This window comes from Nycticebus coucang, chromosome 20 (assembly GCF_027406575.1).
Source record: "Nycticebus coucang isolate mNycCou1 chromosome 20, mNycCou1.pri, whole genome shotgun sequence".
In the NCBI taxonomy this organism is placed as follows: Eukaryota; Metazoa; Chordata; class Mammalia; order Primates; family Lorisidae; genus Nycticebus; species Nycticebus coucang.
The window spans coordinates 5279494-5301157 of NC_069799.1; the positions used below are offsets into that span (position 1 = coordinate 5279494).

The 21664-nt window shown below is 35.8% G+C and overlaps 1 non-coding gene across 1 annotated transcript; it reads left to right on the forward strand.

Annotated features, from left to right (window-relative positions):
• Positions 1–1873: 1873 nt before the first annotated feature.
• On the forward strand, positions 1874–1980 carry LOC128573157 (U6 spliceosomal RNA). The gene has a single exon (XR_008376327.1). It is a non-coding gene; the product is annotated as a U6 spliceosomal RNA (small nuclear RNA).
• The last annotated feature ends 19684 nt before the right edge of the window (positions 1981–21664 follow it).

Consider the following 21664-nt stretch of genomic DNA (forward strand, 5'->3'; position numbering starts at 1 on the left):
TTCAAATTTAACATTTCTCCCTTAGACAAGTAATTTCACCTCTGTGCTACAATTGTTTGTGATAATAAGATTGCATGTTACAATGGATTATTACAAAGATTAGGGGAGTTAATCTATGTAAAGGATTTGGAACATTGTTTGGCAGAAGTGTTATGTCAATATTAGTTATTTTAATTATTATTTTAAATTTTTTCCTTTATTAAATTATAACTGTGTACATTAGTGCGTTTATGGGGTACAACATGCTGATTTGTTATGTACTGTGGAATGCTTACATCTGATTGATTAACATAACCATCCAACATGCTGATTTGTTATGTACTGTGGAATGCTTACATCTGATTGATTAACATAACCATCGTCTCACTGACTTATTTGTTGTAGTAAGACATTTATATTCTATTCTTGATAGTTTTGAAATGTGTCATTGCATTATGCACATTTTCATAGAAGTAAAGCTAGATATGATATGATATATGTGGAAATAAGGGGAAAACATACACATACTTCCAAAAAATCATTTATTTCACTTGTCCCATGTGTACACTTTGATCTCCATTATTTTTAATCAATGTTGAGTAAAATAATCTTAGGCAAACTGGTTTTGTCCATTGTTTATGTGCAAAAAAATCGAGATGGGCTCAAAGTAGAATTGGTGCTCTTGGAGTGATCAACTTAGGCTCCTGTGGTCAGTTTTCCTATTCTCTCAAGACAGCCAGGAGACCTGCACACATGCACACGCACACACACTGAGTATGTTAATGCTGGAATGAGTGACGCTTTACATCAGTGATTTTCAAACGTTAATTTCCATCAGAATGATCTGGAGGGCTGGTTAAACGATAGATAGCTGGTCTGCACCCCCAGGTCTAGGAAGAGGCCTGAGAATGTGAATTTCTGAAAGTGGCAGCTCATGATGTTGCTGATATAGGGTGACGCCTGAGAACCAGCGCTTTGGCTCTTACGTCCAGATCACAACCAATCCCTTGGAAGAGGTAGACGTTTCTTAAAATGGTTTTTCTTGGCTCCATTTTTAAATAACCTTAAGTTAGTTAGGTTAGCTGTCAATTTATCTAAATTAGGTCAGGTTTTGACATATTAATACCGATTGAAATATCAAGATGATGGATTCAATAGCAGATTTGCTACTCTGATAGATAAATGGCTAATTTTGAATGTGACTGAGTTAAGTGACTGATTGAAAATAAAAAGAGTTGTGAATTTGTATAGGCACTCTTCACCACTGTCTACCAAGCTATTTCCTTCCTTTTCTTTTCTTTTCTTTTTTTGCTTAGAAATGTCTGCCCTCCCTACCTTGCTAACCAAGCTCACTCTCTGAGAATTATTTTTACTATTACTTGTGTCTTGGGAGCTTTCTCCGATCTATAAGGAGGTGTTTCACCTCTCTGACTTCTATCACATAAAGCAAACTTCCACTGATACAGCCATCAAGTTGTAGTTTAATTTGCTAATTAGCACATATAGTTCCTGCTATAGAATGTGAGGTTTTATTTGTGTTTGTAATTCCAACAACTAGCTCAGTGCTGGGAATGGGACAGTCACTAAGGAAGCATTAGGTGAGTGAATTTCTAAGTAAATAAATGACATCTAGGGAGTGTGATGGCTTCTAGCATTTCTTTCTTTGTTTCTTTCTTTTTTTTTGCAGCTTTTGGCCAGGGCCGGGTTTGAACCCACCACCTCCAGCATATGTGGCCAGCACTCTACTCCTAGAGCCACAGACACCACCCACTTCTAGCATTTCTTGAAGAGACAAAGTGAAAGAGACAGACAGACAGAGAGACACGATGGCTGTCAGAGTGCTCTGTGTTAAGGTCACTATTGATTGTTATTCACTCAGGAAATGTCATCTCTCGTCCTCGCGTCGGCAGCATATATACTAAAATTGGAACCATACAGAGAAGATTAGCATGGCCCCTGCGCAAGGATGACACGCAAATTCGTGAAGCGTTCCATATTTCTTGGAAAAGAAATGTCATCTCTCATTAATAGAATTCTCATGAAGGAACAAGTAGCCTAAGGAATTTCACTGGTGATTTTAGAAATTCAAAATACTTGCTTATTTCCTTCCTTTGTAACATGAATATCTTTCTAGTGCTCCTGGTTGCCTAGAAACCTTTAGTTTAAAAATTGGACTTAGAAAACTTTATAGTTATTTGTGGGTTTCATAGACATGGGTTACTTCCAGAGATAACTCAAACTTAGCTGCTGTCACTATTACAAGGATTTTGAGTGAATTGCTGGCATTTTAAAGTACAGCAATTACATTTCTATTTTTATATTTATCATGGTTTATTTTTTTGCATTTAGATTATTTTATCAGCTACTTTAGTTTGATTTATACTGGTTCAGAATCCCAAGCAACACATTTTAGATTAAACTGAGAATTGAAAAACTATTTCTGACAATCAGTATGTCACACAGTATGGGTATGCATGGATTTTTGTTTGCATTTAAGCATATTCTCTGACAACAGCAGTAACATAGATTTTAAGCCCATTTCAATTTCTACCATTATGTTGATTTTTCAGAGCAGCTTTTAGAGGCTCATTTAGTAGGCCATAAGGTGCTGGTTTATAGGCGCTGATAGGGAGCTAGGAAAAGGTAGTTGTAAACAACAAAATGAAAATATTTAGCCTACATTGAACAAACACTGAATATATTAGAATATATTGACTTGGACGACTGAATTTTGCTCAATTGTGATTATGCTCGGAGTATGTAGTGGGAATGATTATTTAGATTCATTTAAATAAAAAAGTAAAAAGACTATCAATTTTTCCTTCTTTTGACATAAATGTGTCCAATACAATTACACAATGACTATTTCAATACCATGTAACATGTTTAGGGAGAGATAATTCTCCGGTTATTATAACTGTACCCCCAAACTACCCTTTTCATTGTTTATAGTAATAGATATGTATTATTTATTACTGTTAGAGAATGCCAGTAAAAGTGGAAATAAAATTTATAAGAGAAGTTTCAGAGTTTAACGATTGCTAGTGAGATAGTAAAATCAACCCTACAAGTGATCTAAGTTCTCATTTCAGTTCTTATGTCTGTACCTGTTAGTAAATGATTGGTCATAAGAAGGAAGGGACAGAAATTTTAAATTTACACCATTAATTCATGGGATAAGAAAGAGGACTGATACTATTTATTCTAACCACCCTTTTGTCATCATTATCATCATAAATATGATAGCTATGATATATAATAATGATCAATATTATCACTGCTCCCCAAATGCACTATTATGTGACAGGCACTTTTTTAAAATGCTTTAATCCTTATAATTAATCTATTGCATGTATTATTATCTTCATTTTATAGATGAGGAATCTGATTTGTGGGGAAGTTGAACAATTCCCAAAATTACATAGTTAATATTAGACTGAGCTGAATATGAGCCCAAGCCATATGAACTCTAAAGCTTTGTGATACTTAGTTGTGTGCGATTGGAATAGCCCAATCTTGGTATGTGAACAAGGAAGCATTTCCACTGTGTTCGTTGTAGATATAATTATATATATACATATAATTTCACATCCCTTTATTTTTTTTAATTTTTAAATATTTTTATGATGTCAGATTACTGTCATATGTATTTGTTGGGTACAAAGTGACATTATGATATATGTATGCAATGTAGCACTATTGAAGCAAGCTGATCAACATGTCAACCACAATGATTACCATTCGTTCCTCCCGTTGAACTGAAACTTTTTGTGTCCTTTGACCAGCATCTCCCAATTCTCCCCACACCTGGACCCTGGTAGCCACCCTTCTACACTCTGCTTCTGTGCGTTTGTTTGTTTTAGAGTCCACATGTCAGTGAGAACCTGCGGTATTTTTCTTTCTGTACCTGGCTTATTTCATTTAGGATAATGTGCCCTAGGTTCATCATCATTTCATTCTGTAAATGGCAGAATTTCCTTCGTTTTTAAGGCTGAATAGTATTGCATTGTGTTTATACATATATATTACATTTTTTTTATCTATTCATCTCTTGATGGTTGTTGTAGATAATGTTGTAATGTACATAAGAGTACAAATATCTCTTCAACGTTGCTGATTTAAAATCCTTGGAAAATATACCCAGAAGTGCGATGGCTGCATCATGTGGTAACTCTATTTTGGCTTTTAAAGGAACTGCTGTACATTTTCCAAATTGTTGTACAAGGTTACAGTCTCACCAACAGTGCACCAGTGTTCTCTTTTCTCCACATCCTCATTCATACTTACTTTTTATATTTTTGGTAATACCATCTCGATGTGTATGAGGGGGTAACATTGTGATTTTAATTTCCATTTCTTTGCTAATTAGTGATGTCGAACATTTCTTTCATGTATCTGTTGGCCATTTGTATGTATTCCATTGAAGAAATACTTATTCAAATCCTTTGAACATTTTTAAATCAGGCTATCTTCCTCCTAATGAATTATTTAAGTTTCTTATATATTTTGAGTATTAACCCTCTATCAGATATATGGCTTGAGAATATTTTATCCCAGTGTGTACAGTGTACCTTGAATCTGTTAATTGTTTCCTTTGCTGTGCAGGAGTTATTTTTGTATATAGTGTGAAATAAGGTTCGAGATTCCTGTTTTCCCAACACTTTTTGTTCAGTAGACTGTCCTTTTCCCATTCTGTGTTCTAGGCACCTTTGTCAAAGATTAACTGACCCTAATGTGTAGGTTCATCTATTCTGTTCTATTGTTTAAAGTGTCTGTTTTTATGCCAGTGCCATGCACTTTAATTAATATACCTTTGTAACATAGTTTGAAGGAAGCAGTGTGATGCCTCTAGCCTCATTCTTTTTTGTCAAGATTGCCTTACTTATTCATTTTTGTTGTTGTTGTTGTTGTTCAATATTAATTCTAGGATTTTCTTTTTGTATTTCCGTGAAATATGTTATTGAGATCTTGACAGAAATTGCTTGGGTTGTATGGACATTTTAACAATATTTATTCTTGTAATTCATGAACACAGAATATCATTCCATTTCTTTGTATCTTCTTCATCTTTCACCAGTGTTCTGTAGTTTTAATATACAGATCTTTTACCTCCAGGCTAAATTTATCCCTAAGAATTTCTTTTTTTCTGTAACCATTGTAAATGGGATTGTTTTCTTGATTTCTTTTTGGGATGGACCATTGTTAGTGTAGAAGAACACAGCTGGGTTTTGTGTGTTGCTTTTAGATCTGGCAACACCCTGGTATTCATTAATTGGCCCTAATAGTTTTTTTTTTGTTTGTTTGTTTTGTTTTTGTGGCTTTTTCAGGGCTTTCTGTATAGAAGATCATTTTTATCAGAAAATAGCAACGTTTCACAATTTTCTTATGTTTTTTAAAATTTCTTTTCTTTCTTTTATTTCTTTGTGAAGAGTGGGAATCTTTATCTTGTTCTTGAACTTACAGGAAAAGCTTTATACTTTTTGCAGAGTATAATGTTAACTGTGGGTTTCTCATATATGGCCTGTATCAGGTTGAAGTGCATTCCTTCTATACCTAATTTATCGAGAATGTTTATCATGAAAGGATGTTGAATTTGGGTAAAGTCTTTCTCTGTATCTAATAAGATGATCATATAAATTTTTTCTCTCTCATTCCATTAATGTGATGTAGCACATTTATGTATTTGTGTATGTTAAACCGTCCTTGCATCCCTGTGATAAGCTCCCATTGGTCTCAGTGAATGATCCTTTTAACATTATACTCAATTCAGTTTGCTAGGATTTTCTTAAGGGTTTTTGCATCTACATTCATCAGTCAATTCCCTTGAATTTTGTATTTCTCAAGCTAAGAAGCTACTTTGGTAGAGTTTGATTTATTTCTTGGTGTGTTGGTGGAGCATGAACCCCAACATACATCAAACAACTATATCCGTGATATTGAAAGAAACTAACTTTGAAAGTGCTGCTGTGGTCACTGTGTGGCTACTCTCAGAATGATAGTGTATTTTTTTCCACCCCTTTGCACCCCCCTCAGGTTTCTGTTTTCACACTATTGCCATCACTCCTCTGATTATTCAGTTTTCTACTGTTGCTACTCCTGAAAAGTCATCTGCCCGTGCTTCATTCTTTCTCCATGTTACTAGGACGTTCCTCTGGCCCTTTTTTCCTGTAGTTGCCTATGTGATTTGTTGTGTAAAATTCTTTTTGCTACAGAATGGAGTTTGCATGAGAATGACTTGAAATCTACTTGGTTCATTCTCCTTTACAGCTTCAGGCAAGTTTTTCCTTTAGTATCAAGTTGAGTTATGGAAGTGAGTATGAGAGGAATCCTGTAATCAGTTAAATCTACAGAAAATGACTCAAATGTATTTTACCCAATCATTTAACTCTAGTGCAGCTTTTAGCAGTGTTGTGACTATTTAGTACGATTGATTCAGTTTTTTATTTTAACTAAGTTATTTTATATCATGGCCTATTCTCTTCTTCTCTGGAAACCCAAAGGAATACCAAAACCTTGCCACCTAAACAAAACAGCAACAGGAAGTTGGAAAGTCCCATTTCTGAATTCAACGGTCTCCAGATAAGTTAATTAGATCCTTTTGCTCTCCACGGTGCTCTACAGATTGTCGTAGTAAGAGCTTCACAATTCTAACCTGCAGCCTCCTTCCCGGGTGTAGTAGAGAGAGTGCTGGCTTGGGAGCATGGCGAATTTAGTTTGAATGCTGGCTGTTATTTACTAGCTGTGTTGCCTCGGGTGGGTAGGTAACAGAACGTCTCATTCAGCTTCTGAATTTTTTCCCGAATAACGAGGATAATAACACCTTTATTTCCAGCCTTATTCCAAGGACTAAATGGGATAATGCAAATTAAGTAATAATGGCAATTATTGTAATTTTAATTACTATATGATAGGTTGTATATTTTAATTGTTGTTTAAGCCAGTTGTTTCTTTTGACTGTGATCTTTTTAAGGATGAGGGCTAGGAAAATTATTTCCTAGTTCCTGACCCTGGGGAGTGATGTTCAGTTTCTGAAGCAAAGTGTTATTACTGTCACATGCCACGCTGGGAAGAGGATCTGGTGTAAGGCCTAATGAGAATGTGCAAAACAATTTAAATACTTTAAAGATCTACTAAAAGGTGTATTTGGGAGACCATGGATGCTTTTTTAACTGTAAAACTAGGTAAACTAGGGTAACTACTTGATGTTATCTATACAACTGAAGATGCAAATAACATACAACTCAGAAATTCTGCTTCTATATGTATGCCTGAGAGAGAGTTGTCTACATTTGCACACGAAGATGTGTGTAAGAGTGTTCTTAACAGTGGAACTCATAAAAGTCTCCTCTCTAGCTAAGTAGGTAAGCTGCAATGTATTCATATGACGACAGTGAAAATGTATGATTTGAACTGGATGAGTCTGGTAACATAAATTTAAATAAAAAGAACTATATGCAGAAAGAGTTTTAAAATATGCAAAGCAGCATTACATGGGTATGTGTTACAGATTTGCACATATGTGTAACAGCATAAATCCATGCATGAGGATAATTAATATTAGATTCCATATAGTGGTTATCTTTGGTGGAAAGGGAAGAGGATGATTGTGGCACTAGTAACGTCATATTTCTTAAGCTAAGATATTTTTATATAATTTATTTGACTTATATATATCTAAAATATTTAATAAAATAATGTAGCACAATATGTCAATTATAAATACATGGGCAAAATTAAGCCCTTGAAACTTGTTAATTGTTTCTTATTTCTATTTCACTACATCATCATTCTCTTAATCATTACTTCAAATATACTTTTAATTTGAAAGTAAAATAAAAACCATTTTGGACATAGTGGATGACACTTTAGCATGAAGTTTTGGAAAAGTCATCCAATTCTCACTCCTAGTGAGCTATCTTTGTACTTCTTTCAACCTAATTATTTAACAGCTGGAAGTGTCAGCCTGCAATATTGAATGGCGTGACTTAGTAAGGCATGGGTTTAAATGTTTGACCATTTGAGTGATGTCTGACATATTGTAAATGTTGAAGAGATGAACATAGAGAATTAAAATGAAGAAAGTTACTTTAATTCTAGTGTCAGTCTTCATTATATGGTAATCTTGTACACGGGCATTTTATGTTCTAAGAGAATTCTCTGCCCATGAGGCCTTCCAACCATGACTTTGAGCTTCTCTTTGTCACAGAACCAGTCAAGAGCTAACTGCAAATCCTTCCTGAGATCTTCCTGCCCCTTCCTTATGCTCATCTCATATAGGGACTTGGGGCTACTTTAAAAATAAAAACTTCCAGGTGGCCCCTTGGTTTAAATCATTTTCAAAACAACTAATAGTATAAAATTGTACTTTATTTAAAAATTTTACTTCATAGGAAGAGAAAAAGAGGTGAATGCTTGAAGTATTAAACTCCCTCTTCTTTTAAACATGGCTTGCTTTTCCTTTGCTAATTCTGAGTTTTAGCATCAAGTGCAGAAAACTCTCTAGCAAAATGTGCTGACCTTTTGGTGAGCATGGGGCAAAATTTCTCCAACTGCTCATCTCTGAAGAATTATCTGGGGCCCGTGTCTCTCTCCCACTTCATGTCAGTGACACATACTACAGATTCTGTAGTAAGTAATTAAAAAGGAGTCCTCACTTTGTTTTTTCCTAGTATGTAAGGCCCTAGATGTTTTATTCTATTGGGTTTTTTGAATTCAAATAATATTTATATTGTTCATGTATAGAAAAAAAACAACAAATAATGACCTGGTTGAAAAAGAAATAAAACCTATGTACAAATAAATATGTATACAAATAATGACCTAGCTGAAAAAGAAATAAAACCATTCCATTTACCAGTGCATCAAAAAATAAAATAAAAATAAAACACTTAGGAGTAAATTTAACCAATGAGGTGAAAAACCTGCACAGTGAAAATGACGCAGTATTAGTGAAAGACTGAAGGGATAAATAAATGGAAAGCTGTACTGTGCTCCCGGGTCAAAGGAATTAATATCGTTAAAGTGTCCTTACTACTCAAAGCAATGTACAGATTTGTGGCAATATCTGTTAGAACCTGAATTGATATTCTTCATATAAATAGAAAAAAAATGTAAAATTCAAATAGTCAAAGTAGTTCTGATAAAGAAAAACAATGTTTGAGGCATAAAAATAGAAAAGGAAGAAGTAAAATTATCATTTTATTTGAAATTAATCACATTTCCTGATGAATATTATATTTGAAAGCTGTAGTAATCAAACCAGTATAAACCTGGCATAAAGCAGACACAGGGGGACAGATCAGGGAGCCAGAAGGAAACGCAGATGTATCTGGTCCACTAATTTGACAAAAACACGAAAAATACACAGTGGAAAAAGGGTGGTCTCTTCAAAAAATGGTGCCAGGGAAATGGAATTTCTATATGCAAGAGAATTAAAATGAGATTTTTTTTCTTACACGATCCTCAAAATCAACTTAAAATGAATAAAAGACCTAAACAAACGATGGACCTGAAACCAAACACCTGAAACCACAGGACCGCTGGAAGAGGAGGTTGGGAGAAGCTTCCCGATGTGGGTCTTGACAGTAAAGTTTTTAGATATCGCACCAAAAGTCAGTCTGCAAAACCAAAAATAAATAAACGGTACTACACAAATTAAAACGTTCTGAACAGCACAGGAAATGAGCAGCAACCTACAGATTGGAATAAAATATTTGCAAGTTATATGTCTGGTAATGGGTTAATATGAAAATGTATTAAAAACTTTTATAACAGAAAAGAAAAACCTGGTTAAAAATAAGCAAAGGACCTGATTAGACATTTCTCTAAGACAGACCTAAAAATGGCCAACAGGTTCATGATTGGATTATGGATGAACAGGGAAATGCCAGTCAAACCACTAGGAGGTATCACCTCATTCGCATTCAGATGACAAATTCCCAAAAATTATCCTTTAAGTGTTGACAAGTATCTGAAGAAAAGGGAACCCTTGTCTAATGTTGATAGGACTTTATATGGGTGCGGCTGTTACAAAGACAGTATGGAGGTTCCTAAAAAAAGTAAAAATGGAACTTTCTCAGCATCACTCTCCTGGCATATATCCAAAGGAAATGAAATTATCACCTCATAAAGACATCTGCATGCCCACGTTCATGGCATCATTATTTGCAATCACCAAGATGTGGAAACAATCTAAATGTTTGCTGATGGACAAACGGATAAAGGCACTTTGGTGTATATACATTCACAATGGAGCATTACTCAGCCTTTACTGGGAGATCCTGTCACAATGTGTATCAACCCAAAGGAAATTATGCTAAGTGAAATGAGCCAGAAACAGTGGTCTCACTTGCATATGCCATCTTTTAAAAAAGAGATTATATATCAGAGAGGGAAAAGTGGTTACCAGTGGCGAGTTGGTTACCAGGAGAAAAGGGGGAGGTAAAAGTCAGAGGATGCAAAGTAGTTGTATACCTTAAACATACACCATAAAATTTATTTTTAAAATAAATTTATAGCCGTTCCAGATGTATTTAAATAGTTGAAGCAAAAAAAAAAAAAAAGAGTGAATATAAGCAGTAATGAGGAGTTGGCAGAAATGTTTTGCCTTTATGGGGAGTATCATAAACTCAGACTTTGATCAATAATATTATTAGTGATATCCCAGGATATGCGTGTCATGAGATGCTCTGATTTGGGGCTGGGGATAGTAAAGAACAGAGGGATTGGTCTCCGCGGAGCCTCAACGCTAATAGCTCTAGGAAGCTTCCCCTGAATTAAATGATACGTGTGTATATGAGTGAAGTGTTCCACGGCAGAGCAGAGGGAAGCTGAGATCGGTCAGGAGTCTGAAAGAGAGCAGCGATCACCTGTGCATTTTGAGCTTACTTGATAGCAAGCACTATTTTGGTGAAAGCAGTTACATAACAAATATTTTCTTTGATTTCTTGAAGGAGTTTGTGAAAAGCATAAGGCTATTCAGATCCTGCGTAAAATCTACCTGCAGTGATGACTGTTCTTATCCATTTCTAAGAAAAGAATGGACTTAGGAGCATCCCCTTGAAAAGATGTTTCACCAACAGAGATTTACTTTATATAATTGAGATGTTGTGTCATCAGTGGACTCCCAAATAAATACACTTGTTTCCAAAAAAATAAAATAATTTTAAGGTACATTTTAAACATAAAATCTGAAAGTGGCAATTAGTTATATAATTGATTAATATATATTTGGTAGTAGACCTTATTTAAGTTTTGCACATTTTCGTTTCCCTTATATTATTCCTAAAACACATAAAACAAATATTGCTAACACTTTGGGATTTACTGAAGTGTTTGTGGAACTGTTGTACTCCATCTTGTGGTAAGATGGATTTTAGAGGAAACATCTCAGAACTAATATACACGCAATTATATTAAAAAAAATAGTTTCTGGTTCTGTGCCCATAGCTCAGGGAGTAGGGCACTGGCCACATACACCCAGGTTGGAAGGTTCGAGCCCAGCCCCAGCCAGCTAAACAACAATGTCAACTGCAACCAATCACTAGCCAGGCATTGTGAAGGGCACCTGTAGTCCCAGCTACTTAGGAGGCTTAGGCAAGAGAATCACTTAAGCCCAAGAGTTTGAGGTTGCTGTGAGCTGTGACGTCATAGCACTCTACTGAGGGCGACATAGTGAGACTCTGTCTCAATAATAATAATAATAATAATAATAACACAACTACAGCTTTACCATAAGAAAGTTCAAGTTAACTTTCTTAGGTTTTCAAGATTCAAGGATTTTTTTTTAATAATTAGAATTAAAATTCTTGGGCTATGAATGGGATTATATGCTTCAACATTTCACTCATGAATGTATTTTGTCATATTAGGTGACAGAAGGTGGGATTTTACCTTTTAAAGTTTGAATAACTTAGTATGAGGGTCATCATTTTATAGGATATTACAGCTAAAATTCAGATCATAATAAATGAGGAATGTTCATTAATTTGCCCGTTTCAAAGAGATTGGCTATCAAAGATAGAAGAGGTTATCCGTTATTGTTCTAAGTATAAAAACTTATTGCCTGGATTTAAATTATGACAATAGCCACGACTTTTGAATTATTTCTGAACTATTGCTAACTTTGATGCTAGCCAACCATTCCTGGATGCCACCTCTGTTGGATCCTATCCACTCCCCAAATAAGTAGATTTTTATTTATTTTAATGATGCTTTTATCAACATATCGGTGATTTTTAACGTTATGGAAGGCATCCTGGAATTGTCTCTGATGATATTGATGGGTTTAAGATTTTCATTATGGCCAAAATATAATAAAAAATACTATATGTTTTAGAACTGGAAGTGACTTTGCAAATGAACTCATGTTTTAGGTAAAATGAAGCCAAAAAAGACCAAGAGGCTTTTTCAAAGTCACGTACGTATTACTGGATTTGAAATAATAAAAGAGTATTACTCTACTTAATTTTTTAATATTTTGAAAGTCACCTGACTCTTGTAATCTTTGTGTTTTTCATCTACGAAATGTCAGGGGTACACGTTTGAGCATATGTAGAACAGCAAGAGGGTTAATGTCAGAAGCCTTACGTGGATTTCGGCTCTAGCACTTACTAGCTGTACGTACTGTGTCAAATTGTTTATCTGCTCAGAGCCTTGATTTTCTAATTGTAAAGAACTATTTTAGGCAGCAAAAATAATGATAGATATGAAAGTATTAGCTTGAGAGTTTTTCTCTCAATAAGAGCACAACTCTTCCTCTATAGGGGCCCTTACCATGTTCACTGGTCGAAAGAGGGGAAAGTAGCCCCTCCGGCATGAGCCCCATCTTCAGAGCAGAAAGGGAGCCGGTGGCTGTAAACATCCTACACACACGTTGAGTCATTCCTCAGCCCCCTTCCTCTGAAGTAGAGGGGAGATAAGAAAAAACCCTGCCCTTACTCCCTTCCCTCTTCTCTTTAAAAATCTAGCTCTCTTGATTCTAACTAACCCCATCCTGTACCACTCTACCTATTTTAAGTATTGGAGGCAAAGTTTCTAAAGGTACGTAGAATAAAATAAAACAAAACAAAAAATAAGTTAAAAACAAACAAACAGAAGTGCCCCACCCCAAAAAATACTCTTGAGTGGGTGTAGTGTCTTATTTCTGTAATCCAAGAGTTTGGAGAGACCCGGGCAGGAGGATCACGTGAGGCCAGGAGTTCAGACCAGCCTGGGTAGCATAAACAGACCCCAGCTCTCAAAAAAAAAAAAAAAAAAAAAATCAGTGAGGCCTGGGAGCTGACTCAGGTGGTCTCAGATACTTCCTTGGGAGGCTGAGGCAGGAAGATCCCTCGAGTCCAGGAGTTTGAGGTTGCTGTGAGCTGTGATGCCACCACTGTGTCATCCCTGGCAATGGGGTGAGGCTCAAAACAAGACAGAACGCTCCATGGTCACTGATTGAGTTTACAGGAGTTTTTAATTCATCTGCTATTTTGTCAGATTGCTATTTTGAATTATGAAATCAACCTGTCTCTGTTTTATTTGGATATAAAAACACAGGACATTGAGCAAGAATTAATGTACAAAACATTAATTACAATTTTGTGGAGCTTAATGAGGTAGACACAGTAATACTAGGACTTTCAACAGATGAAAATGCTTAATTTGTGTGTAAGATACTAACAGCCCTTTCTTAGAGCATGGGAATTACATGCATATCCTCATGTGACAGCAACATGCTAACTCCCGTGTGTGCATATGTGTTGATGTGTATAAACTGAAGTGTAGAAGTCATTGCAAAGACCTTTGTTAAAACATTGAGCCTATAATTCATTGCCTCATATTTTAGAAGCAGATGTTATACATTTTTAAATGATATCATTTCAAACCAAGACTTTTAATTAAATGGTTTTTACATTGGAACCACAGTTAACAGGTTGGATTGAAATTTTGCTTATGGCATCTGTTGCCATTTTTAGTAGGTGATTAGTCATTTTCTCTTTCCTGAAAGTATTTGACAGAAACTCAAACAGAGATGAATCATAGTTTCAAGCTGTTGCTCACCTCATCCCCACCAAAAAGAAGAGCCTGGAACTCTTCCCAACAAATCCAAGAACTAAATTCTGAAAATGCCTTAAGGGGCTTGACAGACGTATTTAGCAATTTGAAAATTACAACAATCTGTCACATTAACCTTTAATGAAATGTAGCCTACAGAAACATAGACCAGAAGTGGTAAGAAGAAAATCCACATAGAAAACATATTAGCTCCTATGTAGAGTTATACTCAGGTTAACTTTTATTGAGTTGCATTAATAATTGTCTTAGAGTTATAATTTGGCTAACTTTTAAATCAGGAATTTATTATACAACTTAGATGAGAAACTTGTTTTCAAGTCCTGGCATAGTTATCATATTTTGTTTGATGTATATCCACAAATTATTGCTCTGTACACCTTCAAGAATCTTATTTAGTTAAAGGTGATATTTTTCTACTTAAGGGACCACATCTTTCTAACTCTGAAATAGTCAAAATATTGAGATCATTAAATCAGATTTTTAATTTATTTCAAAATACAGTACATAATAGTTATATATAAACTATTAGGTATAGTTATATATAAACTAAATAGGTACATAATAGTTATATATATATATTTGTAGGGTAAATGTGATACTTTATTACAAACATACAATGTATATTAATCAAATCAGGGTAATTGAGATAACCATCATCTCAAGCAGTCATTTCTTTTGATAGAAACATTCTCATTCTATTCTTTTACTTACTTTTAAGCACATTCTAACTTATTGTTGATTATAGTCACTTTCTTGTGTTATCAAATACTGTTCCTTCTGTCTAAACATTAACAATATTTATGGACTCATTAATCATCTCCTTCATCCACTCTCTCCACGCGGCCCCTCACCTTCATCCACTCTCTCCACGCGGCCCCTCTCCTTCATCCACTCCCTCCACGCGGCCCCTCTCCTTCATCCACTCCCTCCACGCGGCCCCTCTCCTTCATCCACTCCCTCCACGCGGCCCCTCTCCTTCATCCACTCCCTCCACGCGGCCCCTCTCCTTCATCCACTCCCTCCACGCGGCCCCTCTCCTTCATCCACTCCCTCCACGCGGCCCCTCTCCTTCATCCACTCCCTCCACGCGGCCCGTCTCCTTCATCCACTCTCTCCACGCGGCCCCTCTCCTTCACCCACTCCCTCCACGCGGCCCCTCTCCTTCTCCACTCTCTCCACGCGGCCCCTCTCCTTCATCCACTCCCTCCACGCGGCCCCTCTCCTTCATCCACTCCCTCCACGCGGCCCCTCTCCTTCATCCACTCCCTCCACGCGGCCCCTCTCCTTCATCCACTCCCTCCACGCGGCCCCTCTCCTTCATCCACTCCCTCCACGCGGCCCCTCTCCTTCATCCACTCTCTCCACGCGGCCCCTCTCCTTCACCCACTCTCTCCACGCGGCCCCTCTCCTTCTCCACTCTCTCCACGCGGCCCCTCTCCTTCATCCACTCCCTCCACGCGGCCCCTCTCCTTCATCCACTCCCTCCACGCGGCCCCTCTCCTTCATCCACTCCCTCCACGCGGCCCCTCTCCTTCATCCACTCTCTCCACGCTGCCCCTCTCCTTCATCCACTCTCTCCACGCGGCCCCTCTCCTTCATCCACTCCCTCCACGCGGTCCCTCTCCTTCATCCACTCTCTCCACGCTGCCCCTCTCCTTCATCCACTCTCTCCACGCTGCCCATCCCAGACTCTGGTAACATCACACTACTCTCTCTCCATGAGATCTATTGTTTTAATACTTAGCTCCCGCATACGAGTGAGAACATCCAAGATTTGTCTTTCTGTGCTTGGCTAATTTCGCTTAATGTTCTCTAGTTCTACCCATGATGTAGCAAATCGCAGGACTGTATTCATTTTTATGACCGTTTGATATTCCATTGTGTGTGTGGGTCACACTTTATTTATTCATTCATCCACTGATGGACTTGCAGGTTCATTTCAGATCTTGGCTATTGTGAACAGTGCCGCAAAGAACATAGCAGCACAGATATTTATTTGACATACTGATTTCCTTTCTTTTGAATATATACACAGCAGTAAGATTGCTGGGTCAGATGATAGTTCTATTTTGTTTTTAAATCACATTATTTGATTTTTTTTCCCCTATTGAATTGTTAGAGCTCCTTATTTTTTGTAGTTTTTAAGTGCTTGTTAGATGGGTGGTTTGCAAATATTTTCACTCATTTTGTGGGTTGTCTTTTCCTTTCTTAATTGTTTCCTTTGTCTCGTAGGGTTTTAACTTACTGTGGTCCATTTTTCCCTTTTTGCTTTGGTGGCCTGTGGTTTGGGGTTATTACTGAAGAATTCCTCAGACCTTCTCTCTCCAGACCACTGAAGCATTTCCCCAGTGTTTTCTTTTGGTATTTTCATAGTTTCAGGTCTTAGATTTAAATCTTTAATCAATTTTGATTTGATTTTTGTATAGGGTGAGAGATTGGTCTAGTTCCAATCTTCTGCACATGGATATTCAGTTTCCTCCGCATCATTTATTAAGAATCCATCCTTACCCCAATGTTTATTCTTGGAATCTATATTGAAGATAAGTTCTCTGTCAGATGTTTGGATTTATCTCTGGGTTCTCTATTCTATTCTATTGGTTTATCTCTCTGTTTTATGCCAGTACCATAAACCATTTTATGGGTTACTGTATCTCTGTAGCATAATGTGTAGTCAAGTAATGTTACTCCTCCAGTTTTTTTTTCTTTTTTTCTTTTCTTCTTCTTCTTCTTTTTGGTTCATGATGGCTTTGACTATTCTAAGCTTTTGTGATTCCTTATAATCTTTAACATTACTCTATTTCTGTAAAAATATGCCCTTGGTATTTTGATAGGCATTGCATTGAATCTGTAGATTGCTTTGCATGAAATGGACATTTTAATAATATTGATTCATCCAATCCTTGAGAAGGGAATATATTTCCATTTTTTTGCATTATTTGTTTCATCATGTTTTTTAGTTTTCATTGTAGGGATCCTTGGTTAGGTAAATTCATAGGTACTTTATTTTATTTGTAGCTGCTGAAATGGAATTACTTTTTTAATTTAATTTTTAGATTGTTTGCTGTTGGCATGTAGAAATATAACTTTTTTGTATATTGATTTTGTATGCTCCTACTTTACTGGATTTGCTTAACATTTATGAGGGTTTTTTTTGTGTGTGTGTGTGTGTGTGTGTGGAGTATTTAGGCTTCTCTGGATATAAGACCATATTGTCTGTAAACAGGGAAAATTTGCTTCTTCCTTTTCAGTTTAGATGCCCCTTATTTCTTTCTCTTCTCTGACTGCTCCATCAAGAATTTCTAGTACTATGTAGACAACCAGTGGGCATCCTTGTCTTGTTCCGGATCCTTGAGGAAAGGGTTCCAGTTTTTCTCATTCAGTATGATACTAGCTATGGGTCTGTCATATACAGCTTTGGTAGTATTAAGGTATCTTCCTTCTACATCTATATTTTGAGAGTTTTTGTCATGAAGAGATGTTGAGTTTTATCAGATGCTTTTCCAGCATCAATTGAAATGATCGTAGGGGTTCTGTCCTTCACTCTATTGAGGTGATGTATCCTACTGATTGATTTGCATATTTGATCTGTCTTTGCATTCCTAAGATAAATCCCATTTGATAATGATGAATAATCTTTTTTAAATCTTTAAAAATATGTATTTTTCATTTCAGAGTAATAGGGGCTACATGCATTTTCATTATGTCATATGCATTTGTACATTTTAAGTCAAAAGTTATAAGTGTGCCCTTTCCCTAGAATATGTGCATTATACCAGTATAGTGTGAATTTACCCTATTTCTCCTTCCCACTCCCACCTATTTGACTCCGTCAAGGTTTACTTCCATATGTGCATATAAGTATCCATCACCTAGTTCCAATTTAGTGTTGCGTACATGTGGTGTTTGTTTTTCTACTCTTGTGATACTTAGAAGAAATGGCCACCAGTTCCATCCAAGTTGTTACAAAAGATATTAGCCCTCCATGTTTTATGGCTAAGTATTATTCCATGTTATACATATAGCACATTTTATTAATCCATTCATGTATGGACGGGTATTTGTTTTGTTTGCACATCTTTGCAGTTGTGAATTGTTCTGCTGAAAACATTCTTTCTTATAAAATGTCTTTTTTTTTTCCTTTGGGTAAATACTTAGTGGTGGAATTGCTGGATCAAAAGTTAGGTCTGCTTTAAGTTCTTTGAGATATCTACATATTCCTGTCTGTAGAAGTTGTACTAGTTTGCAGTCCTACCAATAGTGAACAATGGGATAAAACCGACTTGGTCATGATGTATGATTTGTTTGATATGTTGCTGAATTCTGTTTGTTAGGATCTTGTTGAATATTTTTGCATCTATATTCAAACATTCAATGGGGAAAAGATTCCCTATTTAACAAATGGTGCTGGGTGAACTGGCTGGCAACCTGTAGAAGACTGAAATTGGACCCACACCTTTCACCATTAACCAAGATAGACTCTCACTGGATTAAAGATTTACACCTAAGACATGAAACTATAAAAATACTAGAAGAGAGTGCAGGGAAAACCCTTGAAGAAATTGGGTTGGGCGAGTTGTTCTAACATTCTCCCAATGTTTATTATTGCATGTGACAGCTTTGTTGAAAGATAATGACCCTCCTTGACCTAAAGTAAACATTCCTTGGTTCAAATTGTGTGGCATTAGTAATGGCATAGCTCAGTTTTCTCATCTGCAAAATGGGAAGAGAGGTTGCGAGGATTCAACAAGACAAGGGATATAAAGCCCTTAATGCAGTGCTCAGAGAGCGTAATAAACAGTCAAATGTTGGCTATTACCAATATTTGTTGTTTTCCCATTGGCTTACTTATAGATCCAGAATGATTTCTCTACTAATGCTTACTTTTTAATTGGTAAAAGTATAATTATAGTATGTAGTAATCAATCATCATTGCTTCCCACTCTCTCCCAGACAGATTCACTGTGCAGGTCAAACTTAGTTTATTCACTAGCTTCTCAACATGTCCTGTGCATTCTTATCTCAACATTAATTTGTCTCCATGTTCCTTGTTTGGATTTATAAACATAGAACTAGAAACTGGAAAGTACTTTGACATTATCTATCCTGAACAATATGGATAGATAGATGATGGATGAACGTCTGGGCTAGGAGAAGTGAACTGTTTTGTCTAAGATAATCCAAGCCAACCTTTCATTAGACATGATTGCAAGAGGGACTTTACCTAACAATTGCAATCAGTGTAACCTGGCTTATTGTACCCTCAATGAATCCCCAGCAATAAAAAAAATAAATAAATAAAATAAATAAATAAAAAAGAAAAAAAAAAAAGAATTGTCAAACAACTCTTATATGTCAGGCACTGGTATACAAATTACAGATAGAGATGTAGACCAAACAAACTCTCTAACACCAGAAGCAGACCTTGAGACAAAAAATAGGATTTCCGATGTTTTATTTGGGAGGCCATCTCAGGCATCTCTTTTTTTTATTATTAAGTCATAAACACTTATGTATACAATAATGGTTTTATGGGGTGAAGTGTGCTGATTGTACATACAATTTGGAGTGCTTACATCCAACTATTTAATACAGCCTTCACTTGTTTACTTAATTATTGTGCCAAGACATTTGTACTCTGTACTTAATAAATTTGACATGTACCTTTGCAATATGAACCACAGAGAGATGTGGAAGTGAGAGGAAAGGGAGGAAGCTGAAAGGGTGCATTATTGAGATTATTCCTACTCTGGCCACTGCGGTTCAGTCTTGCTGGTGAATGCTGTGGAAGTGTAGAATGGTGAGACTCCCTGTGAGGCATTAGTGGAGAAGGACTTTTTATTCTTTTTTATAATATAAATTTCTAATCCGTTTTAGAAGATCATTTGATAGTTTTAAAATTGGATGCGACATAAATAAAATTATTTTATGAAATTATTATAAAAGTTTTCAATCACTTGCTTTGAGTTTCTGGGTTTATTTCATTGTGGATCAATAATGAACCATTCTCAGAGCTTGTTCTGAATAACACTAATGTTAAATATGCTTTAGACTTGTCCTTCAGGCCTCACTTTTAGGAAGATGAGAAAAATTATGCCTAGATAAATTTTCAATTCTAAGAATCTAATAGTTTTCCTAGTTATAGAATTTTAATTATATGTTAATGGTAAAAGGAATAAACTGTTTTTTAATATTTAAAAATCGATTTTAAGTTTCTATATCTCACTCTGTAACTGTAATGTTTACATGTTATGAAAGTCTATTGTATACATGTTCAATATTTCATGTAATATTAGTTCTCTAAATTTAGCACTGAAGCATAAGATATAGATACACTAGTTATATATGTAAAATAAACATAAATATATGAAGTATTCTTCATACTCATGGGGTTAGTATAGTTGTGTAATTTCATAATACAGCCCTGCCTTTTCTGCAATGCTGGAGCATCTCATTTACTTTACTTTGAAATGGCAAGGTTGGAGGAGAGTTGCAATGTCAAATGTACAAACATGATATGGGGAATAAAGTTAAATAAACAGACTTCTGCATAGCTCTCTAGGCTGAAACTGCTGGTTACATTGATGGGAAATCTGCCCATAAGCTAAGGTACTTCCCTGATTTTTAGTTTTAAGGACGATCATTTTCACCTAAAACTCTAGGGATTTTCCTAAGGTCGCCATCATTGTTCATGCAAAATAAACACAGTGAGCTTTAGTAATTAGGTGGTGTCCAGGTGCAAACCTTAGGCAAAATCGGATCAAAAATCAGATCTGTTTGTTTTATATCAAAAGCTCAGAACTGAGATTAGTTGCTATTCGGTGCACATTTACATCTGGACATTCCAGACTTAAATTTTAAGGACTGTTTCAACAAATAATTTTAAGAAAAGGATGGTGTTACATGAAGGACAATTGTCTTACCATTGAAAGGGAATTGCAGTGACCATCAGTAGAGCTTAGTGTTTTTGTAAGTCTGAAGAAAATGTAGAGGTGTCTGCTGCCAAAGAGCACAGTGCTTTCTCCAGAGCCTCTTTTGAATGACACTGAAGGTGGAAGGGTTCCCAGCTCAAGTGCAGCTAATCTCTCCGGGTTTATGCTTCATCTAGCAGGAGACAAGTTGAGCTGTAGTTAGACATGTCTGAAGGTAGAAAAAGCATCTTATTTCTCTGCTGTCTTTAGAAATTACATGCAACTCTTTTGGACATTCTGCTCTCAGCCTTTACTGTGAGTAGAGTATTTTGTTCTTTGTGGGGCTCAGTAGCAAAGAAAATTAAATTGCTCATTTAACAAAATAACTGTCATGAAAACAATGTGTTTTAAATGGCTACCATCTTCAAAATTGAATAAAGTTTCTGTTTTTGTGTGATCAAAATATTTAATAAGATTCTCTTTTTAAAATTTTTTATTAAAATTCTATATTTTTATATATTGTTTCAGTATATTCTAATTGATTTTTCCAAAGACTACATTTTTTGCCATCTACGGGCTGATTCCTCACCTAAAATATATTTTAAAATAAAATTATTCAATGTGTTATTAAATTTCTAATATAATTTTAGTGTATGTTCATTGTTAAAAATTTAGAAATTAAAAAAGATAAATAATAACTCATTATCCTTTAGCTCACA